At 42.7% G+C, this 15,193-nt stretch overlaps 1 protein-coding gene across 1 annotated transcript in view; it reads left to right on the top strand.

The window, feature by feature from the left end:
• The first annotated feature begins 1,234 nt into the window (after positions 1-1,234).
• The window catches only part of EPB41L3 (erythrocyte membrane protein band 4.1 like 3), a 255,856-nt gene continuing 241,897 nt past the window's right edge, over positions 1,235-15,193 (top strand). The window contains exon 1 of the mRNA XM_060243957.1: positions 1,235-1,340. The gene's annotated coding sequence lies outside the window, so the exon portion shown is untranslated. The remainder of the gene's footprint in view (positions 1,341-15,193) is intronic.

Raw genomic sequence — 15,193 nt, 5'->3', positions numbered from 1 at the left:
CCTTTGTGTTGTTATGAGAAGTTTGTGCATGACCTCTACAGCAGACTTCAATCTTGGACTACTGTCTAACTATTCCCCATCTGTAAATCTGGTAAATGCAATCTTTCTTTCTTTCTTTCTTTCTTTCTTTCTTTCTTTCTTTCTTTCTTTCTTTCTTTCTTTCTTTCTTTCTTTCTTTCTTTCTTTCTTTCTTTCTTTCTTTCTTTCTTTCTTTCTTTTTCTTTCTTTCTTTCTTTCTTTCTTGTTTGGCTCATGATCTTTAGCATGACTTCTTTGCTTATCTGCTCTCTCTGTAGATAGATCCAAGTGGGCAGCCCTGTTGGTCTGAAGTAGTTGAACAAAGCTGGAGTCAAGTAGCACCTTTAAGACCAACTTCATCAGATGAGGGGATCAGGTCCCCTTGTCTGATGAAGTGTGCTTAGAGAGCACATGAAAGCTTAAATTCTGAATAAAGGTTGGTCTTAAAGGTACTACTTGACTCCTGCTTTGTTCAACTGTGTTTTAGGTGCCTGCTATGCATGGATGTTCTTGGGATTAGTCACAGCTTCACTCTAAAATGGACACATGTTTCTAGATGCCTAATTACTCTCCAGCATCTCTCGTATAGTGAGGCCATGCCTTTGTTTGCTTGCCGCATTTGCTTTGCATAGACATTACTACTTCTTTTATAACTGTTTGAATTGCGCTGAAAGGGCGGCGTGGGGAGGCTGCGACCAAGTGGGGATCCACTTGCTAGCGAGAACCACATGCATGCAAGAGCTGTACAACCGCTGCTGATCAACAGACTGATTTCTGTGATGAGCTCTGCCCTGGGCACGCCATCGTCCTCGGCTCCAGGTTTCTGCTTAGATGCCAGATCCTTCGTCCCCCTCACATTCACCTTCTGTCAAGCAAGCACCATAGCGAGTGAACCACAAGCCAGCTCGGTCCGGACACGCCAGCCGCCTCTCGGCTCTTCTCTTCTGCAGAAAGCGGCAGTGTGCAAACTGCGCACAGCAGGGGAAGGAGGGGAGAGGCGAGCGGGATCCGACTACGCGCCAATGGGGAGGCTCCTCGCGGGAGGAGGCGTGGCTCCCGGGCTTGGGTCGCTCTGTCAGGCAGACTCCGCGGACTCGGAGCGCTGCCGCTGCAGGTGGGGAAGTCGTGGTGGCGCCGCCGCCGCCGCCGCTCGGTTTGGCCGCCGCTCGGTTTGGCCGTGCGCTTGCCCCGCGTCGGGGCTTCCGAGCACGTCGAAGAGCACCGCAGAGCCCAACAAGTGCTGCCGCCGCCGCCAGGCGCTGTCGTTCGCACTACTTGCCGGGGCACTAGCGGGGCTGCGAGACTCGCCGCGGGGCTCTCAGGTGAGACGCCTCCTCCTTTCTCCCCCACCCCCCTGCCGTCGCTGACTCCGCGCTGCCTGCTGAAGCGCTGCCCCGTCCTTGCTTCGAGGTCAGAGGGAAGGCTGAGCCGGGACAGATGCCGCGGCCGGCCTGGCTGCCTCCCGCCCGAGAGGAGACCCCTGCCGAGGGCGCCGGACGGGTCCCCTTCCCGGGCTCCTCTCCGCAGAGCGCGGCCGGGCGGGCGGGCGTCGCTGCCTCGGGAGCTGCAGGTCGCGCGGGGCGGGCTTGGCGCTGCTGGCCTTTCTCCCCCGCCCGCTTGCCGGGTCAGCGGGGAATCCTCCCAGCCTTTTCCCCGGAGCCGGGCGGCAGCAGCCTTAGCAGTGCCTGCCATGCCGCCTCCTGGCTCTTCACCTCTTTGCGCTGCCTTTCCCTCGCTCGCCCCCGGCCCAAGAGGAGCGGGCAGCCGCCTGACTGAAGCCCGCTGGAGTTCAGAAGCGCAAGAACTTGGCCTCTGCAGGAGTACGCAGAAGGCGAGGGCAGAAACGTACGGGTGAAACACATAGACGTGCTTGTGGGCTGTTGCTTGAAGGCAGATGGAAGAATGAGGAGCTTTTCTTTTCATAATGCGCCTCGACTTAAAGGCTTCAGCCTGCTCGTTGAACTCTGTGGCAAATCTGTTCTTAACCCGGGAGACAATTCAGAGAGTGTTCCCAGTTATCTTTGTCGGTGTTGATAAAGCAACTGGACTTCATAAATGTCCATCTCTCTTTTTAAAAAAGGGTATCATATTGTGCAGATTAAATGTTACTATGGCAAGAACCTGTAATACTCAGCGCAAGGATTTGTAGAAAGGAATGGCCTCGGATAAACAGTCGAAGCTGGAGGAGAGTCCTCCTTAAGAATAGTTAGGGAAAGGACAGCTCTCCTGTCAGTATCCCTCCACCCTTCCCAAAATGGTAGCCTCTTGTCTCTCACATTCACATGCTCTTCACACTTAAAGGTAGTTTGCAGAGAAGAGGGTGAGAACAATCCCTTTGAATTCTGCTGCACCTGTTTTAGATTGCTGAATTCTGCCTGCAGGGTATATCTGAAGCATGGAATGACTGGATCTGTTTTTCCCTCCCTCCATTACTCTTTTTCTGGAGCATAGCTGAGTCATTGCTTGATTGTACACATAGCCTAGGACTTTATTCTGCAAAGGGGATCCTAATTGCATGGACAAGAATTCTTGCAGAAGGGTTGGGCTAGTCCCCTGTTGGAATGAGGTTCTCACCCCTTTCACATATAATTTCAATGCTGGTATAGGGAGAGACCCTGGGTACCCTGCAGTGCCACCTATGGGACAATCACAATTGGAAGCTACAGGGAGGTTGGAGGCGTGGCATTATAAGGACATAAAGCAGGGAGGAACAGTCTTAACAAGTGTCTAGAGTATACATCATGTAAGATCTGCTGCTTCAAGAAACTACTTTGCTATTGGATTTGACAATGTGAGATTGGTGCTGGTTCATCTGTGCAAGTCATACTTTTTTCCTGGGCCTGCTTTAATGTCATGTTGATTAAATAGTTGAAGTTGTGATGCCCTGATGTGCTGCCACCTTTAAAATGCATCTTTTTTATGTTATACCAAAACTTGATTTTTTTTGTAAAGTGATGTGGGTTTGGTTGTCATGCAGATTATTTTTCTGTTTCTTTTTCCTTCATGGTGTTTTCTTTATACTTCCTTTTGTCCAAGTTACCTACTGTTTTGGAGAATTGGTTAATACAGTATTAATTAAAAAAAAAAGATACTTGACAGTAGCACAGAGAATTCCTTTTTACTTGTTTGCATTTTTCAGCTACTGACATTCACATACACAATCTTACTCTGAGCCATCCTTTAATGGGCTTCCATTTCCCAAGCAATTATGTAAACATTCTGATAGACAGAAAGAATGCTTGTTGGCTCCTGTGCAGCTTGATATTGTGGGAAATGAAAGAAAGTGAGTCACACCATTATATATTTTACTTTTCAACCTCCCTCGTTCAGGGATTGCTTCCTCACCTCACAATGCCCACACACTGGAATCAAAAGAATGACAAGGCTTTGGAGCTATCTTAAGTAATCAGCATAGCAATTTCCATCTCAGGCTGCTCTTAGCTATGAGAGAGCTGGAACGTAAACTCTAAAGGGTCTGCCTTATCTGTAGTGGTAATTAGGATTCTTTTTTTAGTAAGCTAACTTTGGGGGTTTTTTAACACTGGACTGTTTCCAAGACTGCCTATGATTCTGTTTCCCTCTGTAGAACATGGTTGTTATACTCTGCCTTTGCCTCCCCTGCAGTTCAGTGACACTACAGGGTGTTACGCTTAAACTAATTGCTGATTGTCCGAGCGTGTTGCTGAGGTGATGAGACTTATGGTGCGAATAGCAGTATTTCATTAGGATGAGGGCGAGGGGCTAGTAAGAGAAATTGGTCAGGCACATTAATTGCAGCCTAAGAAAAAGAAGAGGGAGAATTCTGCTGATAGTTGTCATTTCCAAAGGACAGCTCAGAGTTCGGATAGGGCTATCGTGCATTAATGACTAATAAAGATCAGAGTACAAACTTGAAGACTGTCTCAGCTGATTCAAGGACTGCTTTGCCAGTGTTCAGGAACTTCTGGGGGCTTCAGCAGCATTGGCTTTATCTATTCAGTGTATTTCTATACCCCGCCTTCCCCCCCAGAATAGTCAGGATCCAGTACAATGATAAATATAATAGAAAAAATAATCCATGGCTCAGTGGTAGAGCATCTATCTGCTTGTTATGCAGAATATCCCAGGTTCAATCCCCAGCATCTGGTGACAGGAAGGACCTCGCCTGATACTCTGGAGATTCACTGCTGTCTGAATAGACAACACAGGCCTTGAAAGACCAAGAGTATAATAAGGCAGCTTCGTGTGTCCATATATTTAAATAAGACAGCTAATTAAAAGAGATAGTTAAAACAAATAAGCCAAAGCCCATTCAAGTTCTTTTAAAGATGTCTGTCTTCCAGCTTCACCTGAAGGCTCCCTAGAAAAATGCCAGCCTTGCACTTCTGGGAGGCTGTTCATAGCAGTTGGGTAGTGACAGAAAAGGCTCAGGCCTAGGCTGTAATGGATCATATTCTAGAGAAAAGGGAGAATGCTAGGAGACCCTGTTGTGCAGAAAACAGGCACTACATAGGTTCATATTGGAAGAGACAGTCTTTCATGACCTAGTTGTAAAGGGCTTTAAAAGTAAGAACCAGCATCTTAAATTGCACCCAGAAACAGCCAGTGAAGAGAATGTTTGGACCATGTTTGGACCATGGTCCAACATGGTCCAAACATGTTGGACCATGACAACAAACGGGCTGTCACATTTTTACATTTCTTGAAGCTTCCCGGTTGTCTTCAGTTAGTGTGTATTACAGCAATTTAGCCTTAAGGTAACCATAACATGGATATGCGTGGCCAGATCAGGTGCCTGCAGAAATGGGATTGGGTTAAATGTAGCTGGGGAAAAACATTTTTGCTATCATATTTACCTGTTTTTCTAACAAGAGACATGAATCTAATAGGAGTCCCAAACTTCAAACCATGTCCTTCAGTATTGCACCCATTCAACAGTGAAGACATCTTAACAGCTAGTTAAGCCTCTATCTTATCTGGACTCAGTTTTTGATTAATAGGAGCACTTGTATAATTCTGTCTTCAGATGTGTTTGATGTGTTAAGAATAGAAACAGAGTTGTGTAGTTTGTTTATACACACACACACAATGTAATTCAGTTATTGTAAATCGTAGCAATACTTTAACAAAAGATATTTAGAGGATATAATGTATGATGATTGAGAAGATGCTTGTGTCCCCCAAGTATGACATAAGGTATGGGAAGAGCTGTGGCTCAGTGGTAGAGCATCTGCTTGGCATTCAAAAGGTTACAGGTTCAATGCCTGGTATCTCCCGTTGAAAGATCTGGCAGTAGGGAAGTCTGCCTGAGATTTTGGAGAGCTGCTACCAGTCTGAGTAGACAACACAGACTTTGATGGACCAAGCATCTGATTCAGTATAAAGTAGTTTCATGTGTTCATGTGAAACACTGCCCAATTGGGCCTCAATTGATTCTTTACTTTATATACCAACTTAAATCTCTTCTATTGTTAATACTGTCACTACCACATTTTCCCTTTGCTCTTAGGAATCCATGTGCCCCGTCTACTGGCACTCTCCTGTGGAAGCCCGATTGTTGCTGAGGCTGCCATTGTGCTTCCAGATGCTGGGTTTCTCCGAATTTTCACTGTACCAATCTTGGTAGTGGCCATTGTCCCTCTTCTTGCATCACCAGGGGAATTTTTAGGGAAGTTGCTGCAATTCTTATTGACATAGTGACACTGGTATATCCATTTGTCAATTACTGGTTTGTAAAAGCCCTGCTGGGGTGTGTGTGTGTGGGGGGGAGGTGGCCACTATTAGAGGTGGGAGGGAGGTGCTGGGGTGTGGGGTGGGACTTGGAGGAAAAATGGCAGCTGTATGGTTAGAACAAGGTTAGGAACTGCACACTTAACTATTCACATGACAGCTACATAGGCTTTGCTGCAATTTTTCTTAAAAGTTAACAGGAAAGCATGTTTGGGAAAGACTGGAGAAAAGCTGGGGAAGACACAGGAGCCTCAGAATGTACCACAGTGCTATGGAGAAGCAGGGGCAGGGGGAATATACTTGCCAACAGCATCAATATTCAGGCATAACCCATGTGGAAAAGGTCAGAGAGACACTTGACCAATCTCTTTTTATTTTCAGTGAAATGCTTGCAACTTTTGGTTCTTCTTTCCAGAAGACCAAGAATGTACTATGGCACTAGCACCATTTTTAAACCTATGCAACTGCTGATTATTTCACACAGAACACTTATAAAACAAGAGCCTAAGATCATAGACTGAGACATAACCACCCTTTAAAAAAACTTCTCCCTGATGAAGAGGCCTAAGGAACTTGAAAGCTTCCACACTATTTTGTGTCAATTTGGTTTGTCTTAATAAAAGGTATTGTGGCTTTTAAGTGGAGAATGATTAATAAAGCCTGATGGAAGCTGGGTTTTTTTAAAATTTCACTGCAGTTACTAAGCTTTATGTATATAATGCATCACATTGCCCAAATACTCAGAATGTTTTAGACTAGGCTAAATATATCTATTTGTTTCTGAACTGTAGCCACATCATGTGTTGATCTCTGCAAGCTGAACATAATCGCATTGTTGTAGATTATAGTAGAAAAGTACTTTTAGAGAAGTAGAGGGGAAAGGAAAGCATGATTTAAAAGTATAAAAATAGTTTCAATTTAGGATTCTTATTGTACATGACTGGACGTTTAACAAGGCTGACCATTAACTTTTGAACTCTGGACTACCTCCTGTTTCTGCTGTAGGTTGGGTTAAAAGGCTGGCAGTACAGGATTTACCAGAAATCAATAGAAACGCTTTGGTCCTAATAGAGCAGATGCCACTGCTGAATAATCTTGGTAAACCTCTTATGTGTGCATTAATGTTAACAGCATAAAATCAAACAAAGAATAGAAAAATGGCATTGCTATCTCCAATACTGAAGCCAAAGCTAGAATAGTCACTTTGAGTTCTAGAATACCCTCTATTTTGACATCCACAGTGAATTGATCACTTCTCACTCTCTTTGTAAAGGGCAGTTTTAAATAAATATTTTAAGGGGCTACAACCCAGCATGGAGTCAAATGTACTTTTATATCAATGCTCCCAGCTCTGTTGGACTGCTGCCAAAATACTCAGTTGCTAGAGATTTGTATGTATGTATACATTAGGCCTTTAGAGCCAGTTTGGTGTAGTGGTTAAGTGTGCGGACTCTTATCTGGGAGAACCGGGTTTGATTCCCCACTCCTCCGCTTGCACCTGCTGGAATGGCCTTGGGTCAGCCATAGCTCTGGCAGAGGTTGTCCTTGAAAGGGCAGCTGCTGTGAGAGCCCTCTCCAGCCCCACCCACCTCACAGGGTGTCTGTTGTGGGGGAGGAAGGTAAAGGAGATTGTGAGCCACTCTGAGACTCTTCGGAGTGGAGGGCGGGATATAAATCCAATATCTTCTTCTTCTCTCCTAGTAAAACAGGGCTCAAAGCAGTGTACAACAATAGATGACACTAAGAACTCCAAGTTGTGCCTCTGCTCCATGGGGGTAGGGAACAAGAAACAGAATGCCATGCAAGGTGGAAACCTTTGTTGTCCTTGACCAAAAGCCTAGTGGAACATCTCTGCCTTACAGGCCCTGTGGAACTGCATTAAGTCCCACAGGGCACAGAGGTTATTCAGCAGAGAGTTCCACCAGCTTGGATCCAGGACGAAAAAGGCCTGGCTCTGGTGAAGGATAGCTGGATGTATTTTGGGCTGGGATCACCATCAAGTTCTTCTCTGCAGAGTGTGCTCTTTGGAGAGGGGGTGCAATGGTCTTTGGAGAGATGGTCCCAAAGATACATGGGTCCCTGACTCTGTAGGGGCTTAAATGTCAAAACCAAAACCTTGAACCTGATACAGTACTCCCCCTGGAGCTAGTGCAGCTGGTGCAGCACTGGTTGGATATGTGCCATTTAAGGGGTTCCAGTAAGGACCTGCGCCACTGCATTCTGGAGTTTCTGGGTCAGTCAGAAGGGCAGCCCTACATAGAATGAGTTTGGTATATTTACTTCTCCTTGGAGAGTGTGGAACACAATAATTCACAGGCTTTTTTCAGAACACTTTAAAATGCTGTATTCTGTGTGAAATTCTGCAGTTTTGATGCAATTTAAATCATTAAGCCAGAAGTGCAGTCATTTTGTAGTCTTCTTGAAACTCAGTTCAAAATTTAACTTCTGCCATGAACTTACTAGGTGGCCTCTTGCCTCCCTGCCCCACTTAGTAATAGGAAGAATATTTACCTATCTTATGGGCTGGCTGCCTTCAGCTGGGGCCTGGAAATCCCTTGGAAGTAAAACCAATCTCCAGACTACTGAAATAAATGGCTGCATTGGAGGATAGAACCTCTGGCATTATGCTCCATTGGGATCCCTCCTAGTTTGGTGTAGTGGTTAAGTGTGCGGACTCTTATCTGGGAGAACCAGGTTTGCTTCCCCACTCCTCCACTTGCAGCTGCTGGAATGGCCTTGGGTTAGCCATAGTTATCGCAGGAGTTGCCCTTGAAAGGGCAGGTACTGTGAGAGCCCTCTCAGCCCCACCCACCTCACAGAGTGTCTGTTGTGGGAGGAGAAGATATAGGAGATTGTAAGCCTCTCTGAGTCTCTGATTCAGAGAGAAGGGTGGGGTATAAATCTGTAGACATCTTCTTCCCTAGTCTCTATCCCCAAATCTCTAGGAATTTCCCTGTTCAAAGTTGGCAACCCTATAGGGCTGTTGTGAGGATTATTATCATCATATGTATGTAAAGTGTTTTGAACCTTGATATCACCATATAGAGCAGAAAGTACCAAAAAGACCCACACTTTGGGTTCATGGTTATAATATTTATTGAAATGCCATTTGTATGAATTCTGGGTGCAAAGTTTGTGGCTCTGTTTTTTCTTATAGTTTCAGTAGTCTGCATATGCAATACTTGTGATATTGTCATATGATTCATTTCTCTTTTAATCATTCTCACTTCTCTCATCCATAATTTTACATCAGTGCAGTGTGAGTCATAATGTTCTAAAAATGATCATAGCATCCTTCAGAAGCATTTTTACCTGCACTGTTTGTATTTTGTTCATTGAGAAATCAGCAGCTAAATGCTTTGATAAAGGTAGCTCTACCATGAAGTAGGATAATGTAACCATCAAATAAGCAGAGACATAATAGAATTTGAAGAAAATTAGCACTGTAGTCCAATAAGAGAGATTTTAGCAAGGGATAGCAGGTGGGTTGATTAAGTGTTCTGCTATAAAAATAGACTATTCACTGCACTCAAAAATATTCACAGCTAACTTGTTGCCTGAAAAATAGAATACAGCCTCAATTTCTCCTGAAGAAGCAATTGCCCCTAAAATTGCAGCAAGGAGCTGAACCAACATTGTCAGCTCTATAACCTTTATCATATGTGGACAGAGGGAAGGCCAAAGAAAACTTGATTTGGGTTTTGAAAACAGAGCATAGAAGTGACAGAAGCACAGAGGTAGGAGGTGTATGAGTCTGACATTAACACCAACAGGCAAGTTTCTGGTGAAGAGTAGCTGTGGTCACCTCCCAATGGGAGGCTCCCACAGTTTCTGGTGTCTTCCATATAGGGCCAGGTTTGTATCAATCTGTGTTGCTAACACAGCACAGCTTCCTCATGAAAAGTTGCCCTGCAGTTTCCTTACCCCCATTCCCTGGCAATGGCCATTTCCTCTCTCCTGGCCCCTTATATCTCAGCAGCAGCAGGAGATACTTTTTTTCTTTTAATGAAAGCTGGAAATGCAGAGAACAAGATTTATAAAATTATATTGATACAACAATATTGAATTACCAATTCTTAACCAAAAATTAAAAAAGCAATTGGCACATGGAAGAAATGGTGGATGGCTGCTGGGGAAAATGTGGGCAGCTATCCTGGCTTTACTGCTATCTTTCTCAAAACTTTGCAGCAAGGTAAGATTGAGAAAGATTGGAGAAAAGCTGGGGAAACCAAGAGAGGAACATGAATGTATGGTGAAGCTGTGGGAAAGCAGTGTGTGTGTGTGGGGGGGGGGAACTCTTCCCAGCAGCATTGAACCTGGGGCAATGTGTGGGAATGGACTTTGTCCATAAGTGCTTTTGTCTTTCAGCCATGATCCTTACTGGGTTCTTAGTTCTTGGAGGGACTGCCTGTGGGGAGGTAAGCGGAGGGCCAAGGAAAGTTCAAAGTTCAGTAGGCATAGGGAGGATTTGTTGATTCATGCATACGCACCTGTTATTGTTACAGTCACCAGTCATTGACTCTCTCAGGTGGCTTGAAGCAGAAAATGGGACCATCCGCTTCAGCTAGTTTTATACTAGTATTCTGTATTGGATCATACCACCTTATTTTCATCCCTGTACACACCCTTTCCCCCTATATTGGAGTATTCAAGATTATTAATTACACCATTCACAATGAGACACACTACATTTGAAACATGACTTAATTTCACTTGTCAAAATTCAGTTTCATACAACCCTGGCTTCTCTGCCCTATACACTGAATGGAGAAACAGTTTCTGTCTCCAAGCTAATATAGGTGCTACCTTCATCATTCTGAGCATATAAATGCTTGCCTTCTCAAAACTGTAGTCTGATTCAACTTCCCCTCCCTTTCAAAAAAAGAAAACCCTGAAACAAACTATGGCAATGCATTCAGAGAGCAAAACATACTACCCGTATTATACATAAACTCCTTCCTCAGTCTATCATAATCCCATGAGTCCTCCTATCTATATGCATGACGTACAGTTGTGCTCATGCAGAACTGAGGTATCAGCCCCTGGATCTGCATAAATACTCAAACTGACAGATTTTTTATTTATTTACTATGATGGAGCAGGGTATAAAACTAATAAATAAAGATGATTAATTTATCTTTTCTGCCAACTGCCGTGATACTTGCTTTGTAGGATGATGGGACAATACCATGCTATTCAGTAGAATTATAAAGTGTGACTGAATATCTGAATTTATTGCTGCTTCTTAATTGCACATTTATTTTCTGAGCCTTTTCTCTAAAAAAAAATGAGTCTGCATAATAATGCTGAAGTTTGCATACCTTTTGTAAGACCAGAGCACTGAAACTTCTTATTGTTTACTACAGAGTAGAGGTTTCCATTTTCAGCCCTTCCCCCACACATGCATCATTTCCCCATCTGTCAAAACTGGAGAAGCACTTTGGTACCTTAGTGCACTGCAGTTTGTAGTTCTATCTCTAATGGTAGATAAGATGTTGGGAAATCTGCCATCAACAGAATGAGAGCTGGGACTACAAAGTCTACGAGGCAGCAGAAGAACATCTGGAGTTGATCCAGAATCTGCTGTTTTCTGATGGAAGTTGAGCCTGTGCTGCAAGTGGGTGGAAGTTTTTGCAATCTCTTTACTGCTTTGAATGCCTTAGGATAGGGGTCTCCAACCTTTTTGAGCATGCGGGCACTTCTGGAATTCTGACAGTGTGGTGGGTACAGCCATAATGTCAAGCCTAAAGACCGAAGGTGCCTCCCTGGACATCTGGACGGCTAGGAAGTGCCCAGGAAGCACCCAGGGAACAGTGGATGGACACACAAGTGCTCTGGAAGCTCCTCCGGGGTGCCCGTGGCCCACCCCTGTTCTGGCAGCAGGCTGTGTGCCATCTGGATGCTCCATGGAACTCCTGCTTCTGCCAGCTCACTTCCAAGTTGGCATGCTGCTGCCCTGAGCCAGTGGTCTGGACACAGCCAATGATACCTATGGTTCATGAATGCTCATTTAAGATATTTTGCAATGCTTTAATAAGTAGAGATATGAAGCAGAAAATTATCCAGCACAGAAAATTTCATGGAAAATTTCCAGTACTTAATTTTTTCTGTAGGGGAAAAAAATAAAAGATTCGTTGTTTCGTAAATTTAAGAACAATGAATGGGTGTCTTCGCCAATACACTATTAGAAGAAGATATTGGATTTATATCCCACCCTCCACTCCGAAACTCAGAGTGGCTCACAATCTCTTTTATCTTCCTCCCCCACAACAGACACCCTGTGAGGTGGGTGGGGCTGAGAGGACTCTCACAGCAGCTGCCCTTTCAAGGACAACCTGTGCCAGAGCTATGGCTGACCCAAGGCCATTCCAGCAGCTGCAAGTGGAGAGTGGGGAATCAAACCCAATTCTCCCAGATAAGAGTCTGCACACTTAACCACTACACCAAACTGGCTCTCCTAGGCAAGCTTGGCAGTTTCAAAATTGCTATTGTCTGTTTCTGTTGGGGCAAAGACTTAATATGAGATACTTTTAAAATGTGTTGACTAAGTATTAATCAATATCAATATGTTAATCAGTTCATTATTGGTTTAGGGCATTAGATAATTCCTTCAAAAGATTTTAAGCTCTTTCTCTGGAAAACCCTCATTACTTGATAAGTAGATTGCACAGTAGTTTCTATTCTGCCAAAAAGATTTTTCAGCCTCCTGCACTTTTCTCATGCTGTGCACTAATGCAAGGTGTAAAACATGAGTAGAAAATGTAAAAGAGACCCTTTGGATTCAACTCAGTACTACATTCCACACATTCTTAAAATAAGGTTAGGTAATGATAATACAGTTCTGCAGATGTTTCAACTTTCGCCAACATTTCTGAGTTTAAAATAATAATTTAAAAAACCTAGTCCTTTACGTGATTGCCAAGTATCTAGAACGTGTACATTTTTGTATTTGAACACTTATATAGAACCAATTGTGGAATAAAATTGTGAGTTAATTCATAGATACTGATTCACACTCAAAAAATAATCTTACTATGATACTTTTTAATTAGAACAAAAAATAAAAAAGGATTTTCATTGCTGTTACATTTGGATTTTTTAAAAAAAACTGTTTTCGTAAGTGTAGAAGTAATGATGGTGTTTTCTAGAAAAAAACTCCCCCCCCATGTCTCTCTTTGTTGCTTATGTAAAGGGATATTATTTTTCATGGCTCTACTCTCCTTTTGCATGTACAAAAAAATAGTAGCAAATAAGATACATTTAAAGATAGATGGTAAGAATCTTGAACTGTAAAGATGATGAAGCTGCAATATTAGCTTCCCTTACTTCCTTTGGTGGAAAAAAAGAACTGTTGTCTCATAACTTGCCCAATTATCTTCTTAGTTAACAAAATAACTATATTTTTTCATGTATAAGGATAGCACTGAAGAAACGTGTTCTCAGCTCACAAGTATTTGTCAGGACTTGTGAAGGGAATAGTATGACTACAATAGTAACTTAATCCATTTAATCTTTTCTTTTGACAGCTATTTCAGGCATGTAAAGTAGAAGCATAATTTTGAATCTTTTGAGGGTTTATATTTAGGGTAATTGGCAGGAAAGGCAAAGAGTTGCCGTTTCAGTCTTCTATGAAATAGCTTGCTGCTTACTATATAGGAAACAGTTATGCTGCTGAGATATTTAAAGTGTTTGTTTTGCTAGTGCATCCTGTATACATGATATTTCCATAGCATAATTCTCCATGTACCTTGAACTAGTCATATCAAGCTGGGATGCAGCACTTGGTTTGTGGTATTCTTCTTCTCTGAATTCAATCATGTATTGTTTTTGAAGTAATGTTTATGCATCATGGGGGATGTGCTAGTCCTCAGGAATGAAATTTGTTTTATTTCAGACTCCAAGTTTAGACATTTTCATAAAAGTTTTAAAGAGAAATGTATAGTTTATCTAAAGATCCCAAATTTCTGGAAATTTTGAAGATATGGGAACCTCTACTCAACACAGTTTTTTCTGGTTTTTTTTTAAATAGAAATGATAGGAGACAAGAAATATATGGAATGTTTATATTCCTATCAAACCTACAGTACAATCTTTAATTTGTTTTGTGGTAGAGTTACCATATTTTGAAAAGCTAAAGAAGGACATATTTCCCAACTGACTACTTCAAATAAGTGATCACAACGTCAGATCTCATTTTAAATACAACTACTATTTGAGCTGTGATAATTGCTACTAACTAGGATTATTCCTAACCTTCCAACTCATAAAGAGGGCATTTTTATGAGTTTTTAAAAAAGAGCTCAAAAGAGGATGGACTCCAAAAAAGAGGACATGTCCTCTAAAATGAGGACATCTGGCAACTCTGTTTAGTAGTTTTAGAACTCAGTCTGCTTAGGATTGGACTGCTAGACATGCTTTGATAACATAAAATACATTGTTTATAGCTCAGCATATAAAATTATACTATTAAGCATAGAATTTTTTTAAAAAAAGTCTTCGTTTCCTGAAAGCAAAAGTGTAAATGTACCCAGTACTTGAGAGAAAGCTGCAAACTGCTGCACCCTGAGTTATCTTAGCATATGTGTCCTAGTTTTTGCCAGCTGAAGAGAAGGAAGTATAAATGTTGAGATTTTTAAAATTGCAGAAGACAAAAGAAACTATTTTATCTGGACAGAATCAGTCTCATACATATATTACATGATTACCAGCATAATTGAATATCAAGGCTGCTTCCTCACAGGGGTGGGGAAAGTTGCCCCTGTTGAGAGTTGTCAGAGGATACCTCCCACTGGCAACCACCTGCTGCTGCTCTGTAGGCTGGCAGGGGGGCAAATTGCTGTTGCATTAACAGGATGCTGTCATTTCAAGGGCAAATTGAGAAGTGATGTCATACCACTCTAGGAATCTCTGGAAACACTATGTAGCATTCTGAGGTTATAGAGCAAATTCTGCAAGTTTGGCTATAAGAAGTCATTGCATTTTTAAATACTCTTGTGTTAAAAAAAAATAACAAACAGAAAAGACAAAGTGCTTAAAGGACTGGCCAGCCCATTTCATCCTGGCATGCTGTTCTGTTTTGCATGTAACCATCTAATTCATTCTACCATCTCATTCTGTTAATGCAGATATGGCATGAGCAATTTTATCCATACTACCTCAGATAGTTAAAGCAAGAGAGAAGCAATTTGAGAATGAGAAGAAAATCACCAGACTTGTCTGGGGAACTACCTTGCATGTACAGTTCACTATTCCTCACAGAAGAAGACTGCAGATTTATACCCTGCCCTTTTCTTTGAATCAGAGACTCAGAGGCGCTTACAATCACCTATATCTTCTCCCCCCACAACAGACATCCTGTGAGGTGGGTGGAGCTGAGAGGGCTGTACTTAACTGACAACAGTCTGGTGATCCCTGGCTCAAAGAATGTTCAGCTGTCTTCAACCAGAGCTTAGTGAACTCTCCCTGT

This window comes from Heteronotia binoei, chromosome 7 (assembly GCF_032191835.1).
Source record: "Heteronotia binoei isolate CCM8104 ecotype False Entrance Well chromosome 7, APGP_CSIRO_Hbin_v1, whole genome shotgun sequence".
Classification (NCBI taxonomy): Eukaryota; Metazoa; Chordata; class Lepidosauria; order Squamata; family Gekkonidae; genus Heteronotia; species Heteronotia binoei.
The sequence above is the reverse complement of the archived record's forward strand: the minus strand, read 5'-3'. Positions and strand labels throughout refer to the sequence as shown.